The sequence below is a fragment of the Apium graveolens genome, chromosome 2 (assembly GCF_009905375.1).
Source record: "Apium graveolens cultivar Ventura chromosome 2, ASM990537v1, whole genome shotgun sequence".
Taxonomy (NCBI): domain Eukaryota; kingdom Viridiplantae; phylum Streptophyta; class Magnoliopsida; order Apiales; family Apiaceae; genus Apium; species Apium graveolens.
This window is the reverse complement of record NC_133648.1, coordinates 313,006,257-313,030,170: the sequence shown is the minus strand read 5'-3', so window position 1 is coordinate 313,030,170 and position 23,914 is coordinate 313,006,257. Positions and strand designations below refer to the sequence as shown.

At 31.0% G+C, this 23,914-nt stretch overlaps 1 pseudogene; it reads left to right on the top strand.

The window, feature by feature from the left end:
• Positions 1-15,372: 15,372 nt before the first annotated feature.
• On the top strand, positions 15,373-20,625 carry LOC141708763 (lysine--tRNA ligase, cytoplasmic-like; annotated as a pseudogene).
• Positions 20,626-23,914: the final 3,289 nt, after the last annotated feature.

Genomic DNA, 23,914 nt, shown 5'->3' with positions numbered 1-23,914 from the left:
AGGCTAACTACTGGTGGGAGGCCAAGAAAAACATGGAGACAGATGCTATTATAACCTGGGAGAGATTTAGTCAGTTGTTTCTGGGAAAGTATTTCCCGAGGTTTATGGAAATCAGATGGAGCTCAAGTTCTTGGAGCTAAAGCAGAATAATTTATCGGTAGCAGAGTACGAAGCGAAATTTACTGAGTTATCAAGGTTTGTGCCGGAATTTGTGAGCACCGAGGAAAAGAATGCTAGGAGGTTTCAGCAGGGACTGAAACCGTGGATTCAGAATAGGGTGGCAATCCTTGAGCTTACGGACTATGCCACTCTGGTGCAAAAGGCAACGATTGTAGAAGTCGGAAGTGAACAGATGCAAAAGGAAAGAGAGAAGAAAGGAATAAAGAGGAAAAGTATGAGCATGGGTGGAGGTTCCGCAGGAAGGAGCTTCCCAACTAGATTTAATCGAGGAGCAGTGTCCCTACCAGGAAGGAACACTGGGTTTAAGCGGCCAATGAGTGTGAGTGTGAGCCAGGGCGGCCAGAAGTCAAGAATGTCCTATCCCAACCAGTCTCGACCCCCTTTGCCAGCCTGTAACATATGTGGAAGGAATCACACTGGGGAGTGTAAAGGAAAGCCAGTAACCTGCTTTAAGTGCGGTCGGGAAGGTCACTATTCAACTAAGTGCCCATCATCAACCCCTGCCGTCATTCCAACCATCACTTGTCATCAGTGTGGACGTCCGGGTCATTGGAAGAGGGAATGCCCAATGAACAAACCAGCAGCTTCGGGAGCAAGCAGGGCTGCTTCTAATAAGCCACCTACTGCAAGGACTTTCAACATGATAGTCCAGGATGCTATGAAAGATTCAGATGTGATAGCAGGTACCCTTTCTCTAAATTCAGTCAGTGCAAACGTTTTATTTGATTCGGGAGCAACTAAATCTTTTATATCAAAGGACCTTGCGCGTAAGTTAAGACTTAAGGCTGAACCCTTGATAGAACCCTTACAAGTAGAAATAGCCAATCATGAAATTATTTCTGTTAACCAGATTCACCCCGCCTGTGAGATAGGCATAGGGGAGCAATCTTTTAGTGTTGATCTGATTCCTTTCAAATTAGGGGAGTTTGATGTAATTTTGGGAATGGACTGGCTATCTAGCAATGATGCTCAGATAGACTGTAAAGGAAAGAGGCAGACGCATAAATTTTTGACAATGGCCCAGGCCAGAAGGACGCTACGAAAAGGAAATGAGGCCTACCTAGCCTATGTGGTGGATACGCAGAAGGAGGTGCCCAACTTACAAGATATTCCAGTAGTCAACGAATTTGAAGATGTATTCCCACAAGACCTTCCGGGATTACCACCCGATAGAGTGATTGAATTTACTATTGAGTTGGCCCCAGGGACGGCGCCAGTTTCAAAAGCACCTTACCGGTTAGCCCCGTTAGAAATGAAGGAATTAGCTATCCAATTGCAGGAACTCTTGGATAAGGGTATGATAAGACCCAGTGTGTCTCCATGGGGAGCACCAATTTTATTTGTTAAGAAGAAAGATGGGAGCATGAGGCTGTGCATCGACTATCGAGAGTTGAACAAGCTAACCATAAAGAACAGGTACCCATTACCTAGAATAGACGATCTATTCGACCAGCTAAAGGATGCTGTTTATTTTTCCAAGATTGACCTGAGAACTGGATATCACCAACTAAAGATTAAACCCGGAGATATTCCCAAGACAGCGTTCCATACCAGGTATGGGCATTATGAGTTCTTGGTAATGTCCTTTGGATTAACCAACGCCCCAGCGGCTTTCATGGATTTAATGAATAGAGTATTTAAGAAGTACTTGGACAAATGTGTGATAGTTTTTATCGATGATATTTTTATCTACTCAAGGACTGAGACAGAACATGCAGAGCATTTGAGGATAGCTCTAGGAATACTCAGAGAGGAGCAGTTGTATGCCAAATTCTCGAAGTGTGAGTTCTGGCGGAATGAAGTACAGTTTTTAGGACATGTGATCAATAAAGAAGGAGTATTGGTCGACCCCTCCAAGATAGAGGCGGTCTCAAATTGGGAAAGGCCAACCACACCCACAGAGGTAAGGAGTTTCATAGGATTGACCGGCTACTATCGTAGATTTGTACAGGACTTTGCGAAGATCGCAGCCCCTTTGACACGACTTACTCGTAAGACAGAGAAGTTTGAATGGACGGAGAAATGCGAGAACAGTTTTCAAGAATTAAAGAAAAGGTTGATAACGGCTCCGGTGTTGGCATTGCCGAACGGAAAAGGAGATTTTGTGATATATAGTGACGCGTCGCACAAAGGATTAGGATGTGTGCTTATGCAGCACGGTAAAGTGATTGCGTATGCGTCGAGACAATTGAAGGAATACGAGGTTAGATATCCTACTCATGACCTTGAGCTCGCGGCAATAGTATTTGCCTTAAAAATTTGGAGGCACTACTTGTATGGAGAGAAGTACGAGATTTTCACAGACCATAAAAGCCTCAAGTACATATTTACGCAGAAAGAGCTCAACATGCGCCAGAGGAGATGGTTAGAACTAATCAAGGACTATGATTGTGAGATTCTCTATCATCCAGGGAAAGCCAATATGGTGGCTGATGCCCTTAGTAGAAAGGAAAGACTCAGAATGATAACGACTTCGGAAGAATTGATAAGGGATTTTGAGAGAATGGAAATAGAAGTAAAGGTAATCGGAACCGGAACTGAAAAGCTTTTTGAGATCTCAATGCAGCCAGAGTTATTGGAAAAGATCAGATTGTGCCAAGAGAAAATAATGAATGAAGGCAGAGAGTCAATGACTGGAGAGGAGATCCATACTGAGAAAGATGATAAAGGGATAATGAGGTACTCCTACCGGATTTGGGTTCCGAATGTTCAAGAGCTTAAAGATGAGATTTTGGATGAAAGCCATAGTTCAAGGTATTCCATTCACCCGGGAAGTACCAAGATGTATAGGGATTTGAAGGAATATTAATGGTGGCCCAACATGAAGAGGGATGTAGCAGAATGGGTGAGCAAATGTTTGACTTGCCAAAGGGTAAAGGCAGAGCACCAGAGACCCAGTGGACTCTTACGACCCCTGGAGATTCCCGAATGGAAATGGGAACAGATAGCGATGGATTTTGTTGTAGGCTTGCCAAAGACGAAAGCCAATCACGACGCCATTTGGGTAATTATAGACCGACTGACAAAGTCAGCTCATTTCATTCCTATCAATGAGAGATACACAGTCGATAGACTGGTGGACATTTACTTTAAGGAAATAGTGACGCGACATGGAGTCCCAGCATCCATTGTTTCAAACCGAGACCCAAGGTTCAACTCTAGATTTTGGAAGAGCTTTCAGGAATGTGCGGGGACCAAGTTAAATATGAGTACCGCGTACCACCCCCAGACGGATGGGCAGAGTGAAAGGACCATCCAAACACTAGAGGATATGTTGAGAGTCTGTGCAATAGACTTTAAAGGGAGTTGGGATGATCTTTTGCCGTTGATCGAGTTTTCTTATAACAATAGCTTTCATGCTAGCATCGGAATGCCGCCTTATGAGGCCCTGTACGGAAGAAGGTGTCGATCTCCCTTATACTGGGATGAAGTAGGAGAGCGGAAGATTGCTCGGACCCGAAGTGGTCCAAAGAACCAAAGACATAGTGGATCTTATCAGAGGACGGCTTGTAGCAGCCCAAGACAGACAGAAGAAATATGCAGACCTAGCCCGAAAGGACAAGGAATATGAAGTCGGGGACTTAGTACTGCTAAAGGTATCCCCTTGGAAGGGATTAATGAGGTTCGGAAGGAAAGGAAAACTAAGCCCAAGATACATTGGACCTTTTGAGATATTAAGACGGATTGGAAAGTTAGCTTACGAGCTAGCCTTACCCCCTAACTTGCAACAAGTTCATAATGTGTTCCATGTGTCAATGCTAAGGAAGTATCATCGGGATGCCAGACACATAGTGGAGTACGAGCAGGTGGATATGCAGCCAGATCTAACTTACGTGGAGAAGCCAGTAAGGATTATAGATAAGAAGGAGCAGGTGCTTCGGAACAAAGTGATCAAGCTAGTCAGAGTACTATGAAAGAATCATAATATGGAAGAATCAACTTGGGAACTAGAGAGCACAATGCTAGAAAAGTACCCCCATTTGTTTTCTATTTGATTCCGGGACGGAATCCTTTTAAGGAGGGGAGACTGTAATAACCCCCAAAATTTTCAACTTTTTTGTAACCCTTGTGAATAGTGTTTTTGCTGAATGAGAAAACTTTTCATGCCACACTATGTAGGGGTTCTATTATGGATATTCTGAGATTTTATTAGTACTCTATATGGTATATGCGTGTATGTAAAGATCGTCAGAATCCAATTCCGAACACTTTGGTTTTTCCCGGAAATACACTAGATACGGAGAGAATTGAGTATAAGGTAACGGGATAAAAAGGATTTAAATTAAAGGATTATAATAGAGGATCATAAAAAGGAATATAATGTATTGAGAAAGGTTATGGGAACCTAAGTAATAAGATCCCGGGTATGATCCTTCAAACGATAAACGAAAACGAAAGTTAAGCGAACCGTATAACAGATCAGCGGTCATTAGGCAAACAATTAGGAAGTTAAGCAAAGGGATTAGAGAGAGTGATGTCACCCAATCAATGAGAAGAGGACAAGGAGGGAAAGATGACATCACAACATGATATAGGCATGACATGGGAAGGAAGGAGATGTGGTGGATTTTTAACCACACAAAATCAAGGTTAAATTGGTAATTAACCAAAAACAAAACAAAACCAAAATCAACCAAGCCAAATAATTCATTCTTCATCAAAACAAAAAGAAACCAAGGCATTATTCTTCATTTGCTCTCGGCTTTTTCATGTTTAAAGGCAAGAAATTTCAAAAATTCAAGATCCAAGCTTCCTAAATTGGTGAGTTAATTCCCTAATCATCCTTATGCATAGTTAGGGCTATATCATGATTTTAAGCCATCAATTCTTTCTCAATCTTCTTCATTAAATCAATGAAGAAGACAATGAATAGTTTTTTCAAGTTTTTAACTTGAAATTTTTCTTGTTTTCCGTTAAGATCCAAGCATCCCTAAGACTTCTCAAAGCTTCTTAAGGCTTCCTAGCTACTCCCACCACTTCAAGGAAGGTATATCATCTCCAAACCCTAGATTCCTATGTTTAATAAGATGATTTTGATTATTATGGTGATATTGTAGCTTAATGTTTGTGGTTTAGAGTTTGGGTTGAAGTGGTATTGAAATGGAATGGTAAATCTTGTTGTTTTGGTTAAAAGAATGTAGTATAGTTAAATTCAAGCTTAGGCATAAGTATGAATGTTAAAAATTGAATTGATTGGGGCTGTTATGATGTGATAAGGATGGATGTTGGTTGTATGATTGATTTGAGGTTGAATTGGGATGGTTTTTGAATGGTTTAAAATTGGGAAATCGCGTAAACATAGCCGTCGTAACGTCCAATTTTCTTTAGACTGTTTTTGTGCATAACATTAGGACCCGAGAACCCCCTGCTAGATTATGACCATTTCCATGTCTAAATAGCTCGTGTTACGAGCTTCGTTTTGATATGTAGTTCGTTCGATTTCGATGCACGGTTTAGGAGAAACGACCGTTTCAAGTAACGGCATTTCACGAACGAAACTTTTCCCCTCGCCTTACTTTGAAACATAGGTTAAAGACCAAAAAGGGTTAATTAATGTATGAAACATTTATGGTAAGTGTGTTAGGCAGTTGGTAAGACACTCGCGAAGTAATCGCCTTAAAACTCGTAAAGGTTAAATTATTAAAAATGGTGGAGCCGAGGGTACTCGAGTGACTTAAGAGAATCAATAAGCGCAAAACAAGCGTTAGAGTCTAAGTTAGTTAAAGTATATATTTACAAGTGACTTTGGTTTAATTCCAACTTACTTGTTTTTTATAGGTTACCAGACTCGTCCCGAGCCTTTTATCACCCCAAGTCGCTCAGGCAAGTTTTCTACCCGTTATACTGTTGTTGTGATGTATATGTGTATATGCATGATCCTGCGATAAATGCATATTTGTTATTAGCAAATTCTTGCGATATATTGAAGCATGCTGTTATGGTATATATATGCATGCCTGTTTCGTATTCTTGTCATATATATCTGTTGGTTCAGTTGATAATACTTATGCTAGAGAATAGCAGTAATTTGCATATACCCTTAGTATAGGGACCCAAAGGTGAAAACATTTTCTAAAACCGGGAGTCGAGGATCCCGAGTAGATTTTGTATATATGTATATATATATATATATTTATATATATATGGTTATAGTTTTCAAAACTATTAATCGAATAAGGGTTATTCAATAACTTTATATTATTACTGAATATTACTTGAATATTCATTCGATGACTTATGACTCCTTTATATTATTATTGAATATTACTTGAATATTCATTCGAGGACTTATGACTCCTTTATATTATTATTGAATATTACTTGGATATTCATTCGAGGATGTATGACTCCTGTATTTTATGAATATTATTTATAATATTCATTCGAGGTATTACGACTCCGCTTATTACTGAAATATATTCTTTATTTCATTAAAGAATAAGGTGTCAATAATCAAACTTATTTTCGATTATTCAAATAAAGATAGTACTTTTATATAAGTATATCTTTGGTTATTTAATATCCATTTCAAGTATAAGTTTTAATACTTCTACTTCGATTATTTTTATAAGGATTATCTTTATGAGAATATTATTTAAATAATAATATTCAGACATTTTCTAAATATATTGGGACTGATTTACTTTATTAAATCAGCATTACTCCAAACACTCTTTAAAGTGTTTTCGAGTCTTCAAAATGATTTTTAAAAGTTAGAGCGGATCCCAAAACTCATTTTTATATTTAAGATCTTCCTTTTAAAAAGGGGATTTAAATACTCGCTCAAAACCTGAGGGATCCGGCTCTATGGTGTATTTTATATTCGCAACAAGGTTGCAGTCTTGGTAAATGAATTGATTACTTACCCAACGTTCGGGAAGTAAGTCCATCTATTGAGTCGGCATAAGCAACATGGGCTCAGTGGGCGTCCATGATAGTGTAAGTGGCTCAGTGGGAGTCCATCAAATGCATAAGTGGCTGAGTGGCAGTCCAGCATAAGGTCCTATTGCGACCAGGGTGATGACCAGTGGGGAATTCGTCCATCTACTAGTAGAAAAGGTTACTTATTGGTATCTTTGCCTGATCAGCGAGATACCTGGTTTATGCCAAAATTCTTTTCCTTTCCAAAATTCATTGGATGTTTCAAACTCTGTTCATACTTTACATGACAGAGGTTTTTAGGAAATGTATAAAGAAGATGTATATGTGGATATATATATATATATATATCAGAACTTAATGAAGTATATCATAACTTCATTTTCTTTAATAATATTTCAAAGATTTAATCTATTCAAATCTTGTCTTGTAGTCTCATCTATGTGATGAACTGTTGAAAGCTCATTATACTTTGAACAGTGGTAGTTCAAGTAGCTTTATAAATGATATAAGTGTAGTGAAGTATCTGGTAACTTCATCCCTTATTTTTACTTATATCTAGTAAGTAATTATCTTACACATGATAAAAGATTCTAGTAAGTATCCATTTAGATACTTATATTATTGTTATCACTATATATTATCTTGCGAGCTGTAAGGCTCACTCTTGCTTTATTTCTTCATCACACAACAACAGTTAGGAAAGATGGCTAGACTCCAGCAGACCCAGCGCAAGCGCGTGGGAAGCGTCCCGCGTCTTCCCGATGATGTTGTAGCTGCTATAGCTGCAGAGGTAGATCTATTGGTAGACCAGGCACTCTACTTTTGAGAATCAAATTATGTATAATTATAACTTATGGCAGATAATGGCAATTAACTATAAATTATCAAGTAATCATTTTGGGTTGTAATAACTTTTAAATTGTGGATTCAAAGACTTGTACTTATTTCAATTTCATCTCTGAGACTATAACGGGTTGTGGTGTGTGTTAGTGTGGGGTCACAACATAAGGTTATTTATTATTAATTAAGTGAAGTGATATTGTGGAAAGAAAGACCGTGACGACCCGGATCTCCAACCCCGGATCTGGGGGTGTTACAGAACTTCTATGGAAAAATGTCAAACCATCAGATCCAAAGAAAAGCCAATTGCTGTCTGATTTCATGACTATTGGGTTAAATGCTAGAGAACCAAGAGACAGAGCAGGGCTAGGTTCTGATGAAGCTAAGATCAAGACAGGAGTTGAAGTAGCTACTAGAGATCCAATTCTATTGACTGACAGACCTCTTGAAGATGTTACACAGAAACACCTTGATAAGGTTATATCTGTTCAAGTGGTACTGGATGCTCATGATAAGCATAATGTCAAAGAAAATCTGATTCTATTTCTTGAAGATGGAAGAACATATCAAATGTCAGAATCAGATTTGCTGAACAAATCTCTGAAAGAACTTCAATTCTTTCATTATCTTTTAAAGATAAAGTCTGATATTACCAGGAGATGGTCAAATTTCATTATGAAGACCATAAGAGATAAAGCAAGAATTTCTGGTTCAAGAGTTACAGAATTCATTCCTAACATAGTTGAGATGATGGAAGTGAAATTCCAATGAAGAAGGATTCTGCTAAACTTGAAGTGATTTTGAAAGAGAAATGTCTGTGCTACAATGAAGATTCTTCTCATCCAAGGGTTATAAGACTGGGTGATGGTTTAGAAAGAAACCATATCTCTGCTCTAAGGACTGCAATCTACCGGATTAGAAGTCAGAATGAAAAATTAAAGCAAGTCAAAGCTACACTATCTCAAGTCCTGAGGAATAAAGAAGAAAAGCTGATATCAAACTTTGTCAAGAATCACTTTGGATTCAGATTGACTCAGTGAGATTGGTAAAAGTTACAAGGACTGTAAGTTGTAGTTAGTTGTCTATTTAAACTCTCATTGCATTTGTACTTAAATATTTTTGACATCATCAAATCTATTAACTTGTATATTTTTCATAATTTACAAGTTAGGGGAGATTGTTAGATATATTTGAGATGTCATGTCTAATCTGATTTGTGTTTAGTTTTCAGAACTTAACAATAGGACATATCAGGACTTACTGAAATCAGGACTTACTGAAGTCAGAACTTAATATCAGAACTTAAGGTGTCAGAAGATACATATCAGTATTTAAGTGTGGGAAGACTTTCAGATAAGGAATGTGGCTGATTTACAGGAGAAGATATGGACTAAAGAAAAAGAAGATATGCATGAAGAGTTAGAGGACTAGAAGACTTGTAGAAGATATCTGATTGATATATTGTAGAAGACAGAATTATATTCCATATCAATTAGAATATATCTTGTAACTGTGTACTATATAAACACAACTTATGGTTTACACTATATGTGTTACCCTTATCGAGAAGATTATACATTATAACCTAGCAGCTCTTAGTGATATTTGTTCATCACTGAGAGAGAACAACAGTTTATATTGTAACAGAGTTTATTGAATATACTTGATCTTTGTTACATACTTGTGTTCAAATCGATTTGATTGTATAAACACTGTATTCAACCCCCTTCTACAGTGTTGTGTGACCTAACACATTTAAACTTATTTAAAGTGATAACATTGGTAAGGGAGGAAATATTATTACCATGAAATTATTATTTTATTGAGGGTAAATATATAATGTCTCCATTATGTTGGTACCTTAAACAACTATTATTTTAACATGGTGATTACTTAATCGATTAACTATAATTCTATAAAAGATATTTGAAAAAGGCAATATTACTGATTGAACGACATAGTTTTATTGAAAATTCTAAGTGTATTTTAAAAAAAATATGTTTTAAATAAAATTTGATTTTTTATTTCACATGAATAGGATACGAATTATACTTGGTCTAATATTAATTTGATTTATCTCGGATCGGTGATTTATATTATTTTATTTTAGCCCGATGCCCAATACACCGACCAAATTAAACTAATTATTTTTAGTTTAATTTTACTTTTTTTAAATTCCGGATAAATAAGATAATTTTGTTTTAGACTGAATAATTATTATATATGTTTTTTCGAATTGTATTTTTATTTTAGTTTTGTGTTAGTCTGAATCAATTGTATAATATATTTTATTAATATATTTTTTATCCTGGATAAATAAAATATATTATTTTATTTATCCAAATTCATTATTATAATTTTTTAGGAGGATTGATAGTATTATTATTTTATCTTAACCCGAGTCACATTATATATCAACCAAATCTAAAGAATTATATTTAATTTGTTTAAATTTAATTTAGCCTGAAATAACAAATTAGAATGATATAGAACTCGATATGAATTAAAATTTAAATTGGTAGAAAAAGTTGAATTTAATATAAATTATAGTGATATAGAGTTCGATATAAAATAGAATTGAAATTGGTAAAATAATAGAGTAAGCTGACTTCAGTATCAATTAGAATTAGAATTGATCGACCCAATAATTATAATTAGAACCATTAAGTAAGGGTAATTAAGTAATTTCAGCAAGTACCGACCGACCAACTACCAAATTTTTAATGTTTCATCTATTATAATATAAGCTTTTAATGTTTCGTCTATTATAATATATTACTAGCTTAAAACCCGTGCGATGCACGGATCGCACGGATTTTTTTTAATATTATACAATTGTTTAAAATTTTTCGAATTCAATTCTTAATTTTATTCATTTAAAACTTTAAATGATATGACATCATAATAATTATATTAGTAGACGTATATGTTCATAACGTTTTAGAATATTTAAACTTATTTAAAGTGATAGCAATAGTAAGGGCAAAATGTTATTATAACGAAATTATTATTTTATTGTGGGTAAAAAACATAATTTCTCCATCATGTTGGGACCTTAAAAAAATATAATTTTAGCACGGTGATTACTTAATCGATTAACTATAATTCTATAAAAGATATTTGAAAAAGACAATATTACTGATTGAACGATATAGTTTTACTGATAATTCTATGTGTATTTTCAAAAATTAATATTTATGTTTTAATTAAAATTTATTTTTTTTTTAGTTCACATCAATAGGATACGAATTATATTTAGTCTAATATTAATTTGATTTATCTCGGATAAGTGGTTTATATTATTTTATTTTAGTCAGATGCCCAATACACCGACCAAATCAAATTAATTACTTTAATTTTAATTTTAATTTTTTTAAAGTGTGGATCAATAATATAATTTTGTTTTAGACTGAATAATTAGTATATATGAATTTATTTTTGTTGGTCGAATTATATTTTTATTTTAGTTTTGTGTGAGTCTGAATCAATTGTATAATATATTTTTTTTGTCCTGGATAAATAAAATATATTATTTTATTTATCGAAGTTTATTAGTATAATTTTTTAGGAGAATTGATAGTATTATTATTTCATATTAGCCCGATTCACATTATATATCAACGAAATCTTAATAATTATATATAGTTTGCTTAAATTTAATTTAGCCCGAAGTAGCAAATTAGAATAATATAGAACTCTATATGAATTAAAATATAAATTGATAGAGGAAGTTGAATTTAATATAAATTATAATGATATATAGAGTTCGATAAAAAATAAAATTGAAATTGGTAAAACAATAGAGAAAATTGACTTCAATATCAATTAAAATTAGAATTGATCAACCTAATAATTAGAATTAGAATAATTAAGGAAGGGTAATTAAGTAATTTCAGCAAGTACCGACCGACCGACTCACAAACTTTTAATGTTTCGTCTACTATAATATACTAGTTTAAAACCCGTACGATGCACGGATCACACAATTTTTTTAACATTATATAATTTTTTTAAAAAGTTTTGAAGTCAATTTTTAATTTTGTTCATTTAAAACCTTAAATAATATGATTTCATAATATTTATATTATGAGACGTATATGTTCATAACTTTTTAGAACGTTTAAACTTATTTAAAGTGATAGCATTGGTAAGGATAGAAATGTTATTGTAACGAAATTATTATTTTATTGAGGGTAAAAATATAATGTCTTCGTTATGTTAAAAAAAATATTAATTTAGCATAGTCATTAATTAATCGATTAACTATAACTCTATAAAAGATATTTGAAAAAGATAATATTACTGATTGAAAGATATAATTTTATTGATAATTCTATGTGTATTTTATATAACAACTAAATCTTGATAATTATATTTAGTTTGTTTAAATTTAATTTAGTCGAAGTAACAAATTAGAATAATATAAAACTCGATATGAATTAAAATATAAATTGGTAGAAGAAGTTGAATTTAATATAAATTATAATGATATAGGGTTTGATATAAAAAAAATTGAAATTGGTAAAGTAATAGAGGAAGTTGACTTTAATATTAATTAGAATTAGAATTAATCAATTAACTATAACTCTATAAAGGATATTTGAAAAAGATAATATTACTGATTGAATGATATAATTTTATTAATAATTCTATGTGTATTTTATATATCAACTAAATCTTGATAATTATATTTATTTTGTTTAAATTTAATTTAGTCGAAGTAACAAATTAGAATAATATAGAACTCGATATGAATTAAACTATAAATTGGTAGAAGAAGTTGAATTTAATATAAATTATAATGATATAGGTTTTGATATGATATAAAATAAAATTGAAATTGGTAAAATAATAAAGAAAGTTGACTTTAATATAAATTAGAATTAGAATTGATCGACCCAATAATTAGAATTAGAATAATTAAGTAAGGGTAATTAAGTAATTTCAGTAAGTACCGAACGATCGACTACCAAATTTTTAATGTTCCGTCTATTATAATATAGATAGACTAGCTTAAAACCCATGCAATGCACGGATCGCACACATCGAACAGATTTTTTTTAATATTATATAATTTTTTTTAAAAAAATTGAATTGAATTTTTAATTTTGTTCATTTAAAACTTTAAATAATATGACTTTATAATAATTATATTAGTAGACGTATATGTTCATAACTTTTTGAAATATTTAAACTTATTTAAAGTGATAACATTGGTAAGGAGGGAAACATTATTATAACGAAATTATTATTTTATTGAGTGTAAAAATATAATGTGTTCATTATGTTGGTACCTTAAAAAATATTATTTTAGCATGTTGATTACTTAATCGATTAATAGTAATTCTATAAAAGATATTTGAAAAAGACATTATTACTCATTGAATGATATAATTTTATTGATAATTCTTTGTGTATTTTTTTAAAAAATAATATTTATGTTTTAATTAAAATTTGATATTTAGTTCACATCAATATAATACGAATTATACTTACTCTAATATTAATTTTATTTATCTCTGATCAATGGTTTATATTATTTTATTTTAACATGATGCCCAATACGTCGACCAAATCAAACTAATTATTTTTAGTTTAGTTTTAATTTTTTAAGTGTGGATCAATAATATAATTTTATTTTAGACTGAATAATTATTATATATTATTTTATTTTTATTGGTCGAATTGTATTTTTATTTTAGTTTGTGTTAGTCTGAATCAACTGTATATTATATTTTTTATACTGGATAAATAAAATATATTATTTTGTTTATCCAAGTTCATTTGTATAATTTTTTTAGGAGAATTGATAATATTATTATTTTATCTTAACCCGATTCACATGACATATCAACTAAATCTTAATAATTATATTTAGTTTGCTTATTAATTTATCCCGAAGTAACAAATTAGAATAACATAAAACTCGATATGAATTAAAGTATAAATTGGTAGAAGAAGTTGAATTTCATATAAATTATAATGATATAGAGTTTGATATAAAATAGAATTGAAATTGGTAAAGGAATAGAGAAAGTTGACTTTAATATCAATTAGAATTAATATTAGTAGACGTATATGTTCACAACTTTTTAGAATATTTAAATTTATTTAAAGTAATATCATTGGTAAGGAGGGAAACGTTATTATAACGAAATTATTATTTTATTGTGGGTAAAAATATAATGTCTTCATTATATTGGGACCTTAAAAAATACTCCCTCCGTCCCGATCAATTCTTTACGTTTGGTTTGGGCACGGAGACTAAGAAATATGTATAAAGTAGTGAAAAAGAGAAAGAAATGTGAGTGAAGTAGTGTGACCCATTGATTTTTAATATATAAAAAGGAGATAGTTGAGTAAAAGTAGTGTGAAAAGGGAGAAAAAGTGGGAAAGTGTGGGACTCATTAACTATTTTTGATAAGTTTTGAAATGTAAAGAATTGGATGGAACATCCAAAAAGGAAAGTGTAAAGAAATGGGTGGGACAGAGGGAGTATTATTTTAGCATGTCGATTACTTAATCGATTAATATTAATTCTATAAAAGATATTTAAAAAGACAATATTAGTGATTGAACGATATAATTTTATTGATAATTCTATGTGTATTTAAAAAAATTATGTTTTAATTAAAATTTGATTTTTAGTTCACATCAATAGGATACGAATTATACTTAGTCTAATATTATTTTGATTTATCTCGGATCAGTGGTTTATATTATTTTATTTTAGACTGAATAATTATTATATATTATTTTATTTTTGTTGGTCGAATTGTATTTTTATTTTATTTTGTGTTAGTCTGAATCAATTGTATAACGTAGTTTTTTTATATTGGATAAATAAAATTTATTATTTTGTTTATCCAAGTTCATTTGTATAATTTTTTTTGGACTGATAGAATTATTATTTTATCTTAGTCCGATTCACATGACATATCAACTAAATCTTAATAATTATATTTAGTTTGCATATTAATTTATCCCGAAATAACAAATTAAAATAACATAGAACTCGATATGAATTTAAATATAAATTGGTAGAAGAAGTTGAATTTAATATAAATTATAATGATATAGAGTTCAATATAAAATAGAATTAAAATTGGTAAAGAAATAAAGGAAGTTGACTTTAATATTAATTAAAATTATAATTGATCGACCCCAATAATTAGAATTGAAATAATTAAGTAATGGTAAATTAAGTAATTTTATCAAGTACCGTACCGACCGATCGACTACCAAATTTTTAACGTTTCGTCTATTATAATTTAGTATTAACAGAAAGTATAGATATATAGTATAGATTTTTTTTTGAATAAGATATATAGTATAGATAGATAATATATATTTATATTAGAATAATATATATTTATATTAGATTCAAAGACTCTTCCTCGTTATACTTGTCGTCCAAGATCCTTCAAAGGAAAGAAAATACTTGGCGTCCAAGAAAGAAGGCAACTAGCAATATTACTTTTGACACGCAGAAAACGGACCCTGTAACCCAACCCCATTAAAACCTATAAAAACCCCTAAAAGGCTTTTCTCACGTTCTCTACTCAGCCGCAGCAACCGCAGATAGAGAACTCGACGCCGAACAAACTCTCTCTCCGTATGCCTCTCTCTCTCTCTTATTCATTACTTCTGTATGTGTGTGTGATTTTAAAGTCGATTTATAGGTGAATATTTGCAATTTACTTGTACATGTTTCGTAGTTGAATGAATGATGTTATGCTTCTGCCCTAGGGTTTTAAGTCACTAGGGCGTTTTGTTGTTTTAATTTTAAATTCGAGCTTTAGTTTATATTTGAATTACAGGAATTAAAAAATTAATAATGATTTAGAAATATTTTATTGTTTGGATGAATAATTTACTCCGTTATTGTTTTGATGAATAATTGTACTCAATTTAGCGGATGATGAGTTTCGTAATTAACGAGTCAAATAGCTCCACTTTTGAACACTGAACATTATTTGGTAGAGGATTGATGTAATTTTCAATAATGCCTGGTTTGTTTGATGTAGTTTTCCGTGTCTTACATTGTTTAGATTTTAATTTTATAATAACGAAGTGTCTAAAAATTCATTTAGATATTTCCTTTTGAAATAGGGAGAGTATATAGAAATTGGTTCTGTTATATCATGTGTTTGAGTTTAGTGATTCGATTTTTTCTTATAGCAATGTTCTTATATTGTTTCTCGTGTAGGTTTGTCCACTACTTGCTTTACTCCCATTGATAAATATGGATGGAACAATTGAAGAAGCAACCAAAGCTGTTGCAGGATTATCTGTTGGCAATTCTACTGCTCAGCCAGAGGCAGGAGCAGCTCTGAGCAAGAAGTAATGTTCAAACTGTTTTTTGCATTCACTCATACACAGCTTAATTAGCACAACTGTGCAGGGAAAACAAGTACCTTAAGAACACAAGCCTGCTTCATTTACCTGATTTCTATCTTTTGAAATAATACAACTTCAATATTTTTAGTGCTTTGAAGAAAGAATTGAAGAATAAGCAGAAAGAGGAGGAACGGCGACGGAAAGAGGAGGAGAAGGCAAAGAAGGTACATTTTTAATTGTTGAATCCTACGAGATAATTTGATGGTTTTCAATTTGAATGTTAAATGGAAACGTATGAGCTATAATAACACACTATGTATCCAAGTGGTGCTTGTATTGTGGAGTTGTAATATTGAAGAAGATTATTTAAGTTTAATATTCCTTATCGGTGTTTTTCTGTGTACCTAGTTTTCTACCATTTCTGAACCGAGACCATAGATAGATTCCTTCGATAACAGTGTACAAAGCAAGTTCTGAGTTTCATATGATGGCTGGCTTTACCCAATTCTTTGATGGGTTATAAGGTTTCTTTGTTTTTCCAGGCTGCTGCCGTTCCAAGCTCTTATGCACAAAAGTCCTTGGCAGCCGATGAGACGACATGGACCCGACGGTACGTAATGTTATTGGATTATTTTCTCTGCATTGTGGCTGCTGTCTTTAAATAATTTGTAGCTTGATTTTTGAGTTACATATTGGCAGGAGCACAAATTATGGAAATGATCGATCAAAGTAATAATATATAGGTTTCGTGGCTAAAAGATTAATATGTCTAGTGTATACATTTTTACATCTTAAGATATGTTTGAGATCCTAGTGGATGTTGTATCTTTTTCCTAATAATAATTAATTAAACTTGAGTATCTCTTTTGTTTCGACTAGTAAATTAAAAGTTTTATTAAGTTTTCCCTGTTTCTTTCATGCAGCAATATCTTGAAAAGAGGAGTAAAGCACTTTCTGCCCTTAAAACCGCTGGAGTAAATCCATATCCTCACAAGGTCCATGTCTCAATGTCTGTCATACGTGGAGAAGTATTCTGGCCTAAATTCTGGGGAACATTTGGAGAATGTCGAAATATCACTTGCAGGTGCATTAAAATTGCAAATGTTATATTAGTAAGTGATTTTTTTCTTTGTTAAATTTCAAGTTGTTGTAATTGACAGGGCGAATTATGAACAAGAGGTCATCATCGTCAAAACTTTTATTTTATGACTTGCATGATGAAGGTGCCAAAGTCCAACTAATGACCGATGCAAGGTACATAATATTAAAAAACGCTCTACGGTATTGTTACCTTGATTCTTGTACATTTGTGATATTAGTGATCACAGTCACATAATATTAATGTTCTTTATTATTTTATTTTGTTCAGTAGGATATCTGACTTGAGTGAATCTGAATTTGCAAAGTTCCATGGTGGTGTAAAGCGTGGAGATATTGTTGGGGTTGTTGGGTTTCCAGGTATGAGGTGTTTCTACTTAACTCTACATAATCAATGAAGATGTGCTGAATTTCATTTCTTAATCTTAATGTTATGTGAATTATATCCGGACGCGGTCAAACATCTAGTATTAATGTTAAGATTAATACTATAACATTATGCCAGTCATGTACTTCATGCCATGTCATGTGCTGAATTTGATTCGTAACAAAGATTGTTAAGAGGCTTGCATGTCATGTACTTTATGCCAGTCTTCATTGTAACAGTTGGAGATCTAATGTGATTGATGAAAATATGTAAATTCAAAGTGATTTTTCTTTAAAGTTCTTTCCATATCTGTGATTTCCAGGTAAAAGCAAAAGGGGGGAGCTGAGTATGTTCCCAAAATCATATGTAGTGCTGTCTCCCTGTCTGCATATGATGCCACGGCAGAAACCTGCCGCTAGTTCTGATATTGAGAGTGTGAAGGTAAGAACTATATTCTGGTTGATTCTATGTTTTGTTTTTAAATTACTGCATAACCTAAGACTTGCTGTTCCTGTACAGAAAATTGATGCTTGGATTCCGGGAAGTGGCAGAAACCCTGAAACTTATGTTTTAAAGGATCAGGTACGATTATAGTCCTGGCCAAGTCTGTGGATTGTCTCTCCCGATGTGCTCTTTCTCTTTTATAGACTATATTCTTCCATGACAGGAAACTAGATATCGTCAACGGTATCTGGATTTGATGTTGAACTCAGAGGTGAGACACATATTCAAGACCTGTAAAGATGTCATTTCTTATGTTAGACGATTCCTTGACAATCTTGATTTTCTGGAGGTATGTTGCTTTCCCATATTAGTGTAATTTCTTTGATTGCTAGCTCTTTCACTGCTCTACCTTGTTTCTTTTTCATGGTTTAATGGTAATTTTTGCTTAAAGGTTGAAACACCTACGATGAACATGATTCCTGGAGGAGCAGCTGCACGTCCATTTGTGACCCATCACAATGAACTGAACAAGAGACTTTTTATGCGTATAGCACCGGAGCTTCATTTGAAGGAACTTGTTGTTGGTGGACTGAACCGTGTTTATGAAATAGGGAAACAGTTCAGAAATGAAGGGATTGACCTGACTCATAACCCCGAGTTCACTACATGCGAGTTCTATATGGCTTTTGCAGACTACAATGACCTGATGGAGATGACAGAAAAAATGTTGAGCGGCAAGTTTGTATTAAATTTATGTGTAAATGTTGTTTTTTATACTTTCAAATTTTTAAACGTTATGTATTCTCTTTCTTCTTTGCAATCTGGAACAGGAATGGTCAAGGAACTGACCGGAGGTTATAAAGTTAGATATCATGCAAATGGCTTAGAGAATGAAGCAATTGAAATCGATTTTACTCCGCCTTTCAGGTGTGGAACTAATGTATAATTTTTTATTTTTTTTTGCTACTTGCTGAAATGAAAGTGAGCATAGAAAAGCTTACTAGTTTTTGAATTTTGCAGAAGGATTGATATGATTGAAGATTTGGAGAAGATGGCTGGTCTCAGCATTCCTAAGGACCTCGCTAGTGATGAAGCCAACAAATATTTAGCTGAGGCGTGCACAAAGTTTGAGATTAAATGCGCGCCTCCTTTAACAACTGCTCGTTTGTTGGATAAAGTAATTATACATAACCTTCTTCAATTTAGCATATTATATTTATTGACATGTATGCCAAAGTTTGGCCTTGCGATATTTCTTGCTTGATTGTAAATATATGTTGAATCAGCCCAGTGCAAACTAAAATAAGCTGCATGAGGGCATCATAGTTCATGCTTCTAGTTCCTCATCATTTGGAATTAAATTGTTCAAGGTAAAATTTTGGCCTATCATTAGAATATAACTGTCGTACTGTCTTTTTTTTGCAGCTTGTGGGGCACTTTTTAGAAGAGACTTGTGTGAACCCTGCTTTCATCATAGATCAACCTGAGATAATGAGTCCTCTTGCGAAGTGGCATAGATCCAAGCCAGGGTTGACCGAACGATTTGAACTATTTATCAACAAACATGAAGTATGTGACACCTGTTTATGCAATATGCCCTATCCCTATTGTCTATAAAAATTCAAATGAAAAGGATGGCTGATTTACGCTTCAACTTCTTTGAAATAACTTTGCAGCTTTGCAATGCTTACACGGAGTTAAATGATCCAGTGGTACAGCGCCAACGGTTTGCGGACCAACTAAAGGTATTACATATCAAATAGCTTATTTTCAGTGACGATATCTGGAATTTCTTTTAATATTTTTTTATCTCAGGATCGTCAATCAGGTGATGATGAAGCGATGGACTTCGATGAAACAATCTGCACAGCTCTTGAATATGGACTACCTCCAACAGGAGGCTGGGGAATGGGCATTGATCGGCTTGTAATGTTGCTAACGGATTCACAGAATATCAAGGTATGTCAGCTAATTAAGCAACTAAGCTTTATTTGTTCCCTTCTTTTGTTACCTTACTTTTTTGTATGTTTTATGAACAGGAAGTTATCCTCTTTCCAGCCATGAAACCACAGGATGAACCTCCAGTTAAAACCCCATGAAGACCCTATTTGGATGGGAGGTTGAAAAAGGAGAGGTTGGGTTAGAATGGGTTAGGTTAGGTTGGGATGGGGTGAGTTGTATTAAGGTTGAACCCTCCTATCATTTGCATGAAAGGTTTTGTGTTGATGATTGGATACAGGGGTGCTTAAGCAAAATAAAAAAGAAATATATTTATTTTAAAATAATAAAGATAAGTCTTTTACTTTTAAAATCTTAGAACTCAAATTTTTAAAGATTTTGTTTACAAAAGTTTAAATTTGGAAAACTAGAAAAACTATTAACGAATAATTGAATTACTTCCTCATTTAATATTCATGTTTGTTCCTCATTTTCAAGTAAAGATATTTTATTTTAAAAAGAAGAATTATTTTTAAAGTAGTACATCAGACTTCTAAACCTGATTAATAACATAAATTATGTTCTCCCTTAGTTTTTTCATATATCATCTGACTTTTTTGTACACAATTCTAAGTCATTTGATTGTATGGATAAAATAATATTTTTTAAAATTTTCATTTTGTAAATTAAAGTTTTAGTTATATAATTTTTTAAAAATTAAAATATTATTCTAACTATACAGTCAAATATTTAGAAGTGTGAACATAAAAGTCAAACATCACTAAAAACCATATACTAAATTATACTAATAACAAACTAAATTATACTTCATTTGTCCCATTAAATTTTATATATTATTTTTTGATAAGTTTTTCAATGTTCTTTAAACTATAACACCATAATATTTTTTAAATTTCTTTTTCTGAATAAAAGTTTTATATTTAAACTTTTATTTTTTAAAAAAAATTAAAAATATCATGTATAACTTATGAAAACCTCGAAATACATTTAAATAGTGAACTTATAAAATATGTTGAGACGGAGGGAGTACTAATAATAATTAAAGTAAATTAGAAGTACAGGTAGGTAGTGGTACACTTTTACAATAAACAACTGATTTTTATAAAAATATAAAAATAAATGATAATGAGAAACAGCCTTGCAGGGTCAGAAAGTGGGTTGCCCGTGCTTAGATAAGGGTGGGTTTTTCATATATTATTATAATAGCTAATAATTTGTATAACAAATAAAATAGATAACTAATTAATAAATTGAATTATAAATATATATTTTTAAATGGTCTAAAATAATAATAAAAGTATTATACTATATATAAATATCTAATACAAGCAACAATTATCTTAATAAAAATAAATATAAGTAACAATTAAGAAATCATCTGTTAATCAAGTTAAAGTAGAATCATTTTTTATAAAAAATTGAAATATGTTAGTTTGATTTAAAATATTTTCGAATAGATGATTTTATTTTTATCTTATAAAATAAGAAACACATTTAGATAATATTTAACTATGAATATTACATGTGTTTTATTTGTTTTAAAAAATTTAGAATACATCAATCCAATAAAACATAAAAACAAGAAAGAAATATAATAATAATAATAATAATAATAATAAAAACTATTATAATTTCAAATTGGATGCAAATTTAATAAAATACATTATATACTATACTTATTTAATTTATTATAATATTCCATTATAATACTTAATAATCTGTATAACAAATACCATATGTAATTAATTAAGAAATTAAACTATAAATACACATTCTTAAATGATATCAAATAATATTAAAAATATTATACATAATACAAGTAACAATTATTTTAATAAAAATAAATCTAAGTAAGAATTAACAAATTATTTTTTAATTAGGTTAAAATTGATCATTTTTTTAAAAATATTTGGAATGGATAAATTTGAAAAAAAAATTAAAAGGATAATTTCAATTTTTATCGTATAAAATAAGAAACACAATTAGATTATATTTGGATATAAATATATCAAGCATTTTGTTTCATTTTGTAAATGGGAAAAATTACAGATTGTCTTTTAATAAATTTTGAGTACATAATTTTATAAAACATAAAAATTAGGAAGAAATATAATAATACTCATAAAAAATAATCTAAATCAAAATTGAAAAATAAACTATTTAAATAAATTTAAAAGTACTCTGACAATAAAATGTAAAGTATTTTTTTACAAAGTCATTACTAGAACCGAAAAATTATGAAATATTGTCACGAACACAGCAAGATGCAACTCTTACCGATTGTCCTTTAAAAAATTTAGAGTACATCAATTCAATAAAAAATAAAAATGAGGAAGAAATATAATAATAATAATATTAATAATAAAATTATTTCAATTTAAAGTTAAAATACAAATCTAATAAAATATATTATATATTATATATATTTCATCTAATAATCTGTATAACAAACACAATACGTAATTAATTAAGAAATTAAACTATAATTACATATTCTTAATTGATATAAAATTATATTAAAAATATTTTATATATAATACAAATAACAACTATCTTAATAAAAATAAATCTAAGTAAAAATTAACATCAGATTAAATTAGATCATTTTTTTAAAAAATGCAATGTATAAGTTTGTCTTTTAAAAAATTTAGAGCACGTGAATCTTATAAAATTAAAGGAAAAATTATAATTTGTCTTTTAAAAAATTTATAGCCCATGGATCCTATAAAACATAAAAATTTAGGAAAAAATATAATAATAATAATAATAAAATTATTACAATTCAAAATTGAAATAGCAATCTAATAAAATATATTTAAATATACTATTCATCTTCAACCCTGAATCCAAACAAACCCGAAGAGTCTAAGATAACCAGCAGTGGTTACTGGTGTTATTATATATTCCAACTTTGACATGTAACTTTTTTTTTTGTTTCTCATATTAAGTCTTGTATTCGTCACACTTTCATTTGTGAAATTTTCTTCTATTGTCATTGGTGCATTTATAACAAAGTATGTGAATGAGAGTTGGAACAAAATGATTTTAGAATGAAATTTGCATAGAAAATACTACATTAATAGAGTCCATTGAATTGGATACTAAATGCTTACTTTTTAGCGATGGAATAATGTGCGAGTTATAGGCCTATGTTTGTGCGTGTAGATGTAGCATTTGGGCAATGATTATATCGGGGTATAAAATTAATTTTCAAAATAGTTACAAAATAAAATGTGTTACATTTTTATTGGTTAAATATAAATGAATTATCCTTAGATTCTCATTAATAATATTATTTAATTTATTTTATTCTGACACATCACCCTGCCATGTAAGTTTGTAACAATATTTTATAATGCTGATGTTTTTAGCATTACATTAGGATTAGGAAGCAGCAAAAGATTCTTTATTATTATTATTATTATTATTAACAAAGAATATATCAATACAATTGTAGATTAAAAATCCTTCTAAATAAATTAAATCAGTTAACTTATACCACTTTAGTCTCTATTTAAATGCTCTTTAAAGTAAAATTTCATTAAAATTTACAAAATTTTGGTCACAATCTTACATTTGTTGTAATTATAAAAATAAAGCTAAGGCATACATGTAATAAAAAAACAAATCAAAAGTTCTTGTAAATGAATGTATGCATTGAGAGCAAAGCCTAGTAAGTTGGGTTGGGTTTGTTTCTAGAAATTACATCAGTTTCCCCATTCAACTTACAAGCATATTTTAATTTTTTATCAAACACACCAGGGTAAGTGGGCTTTTAAGCCCAATATCTACTGGGTTGCTAAA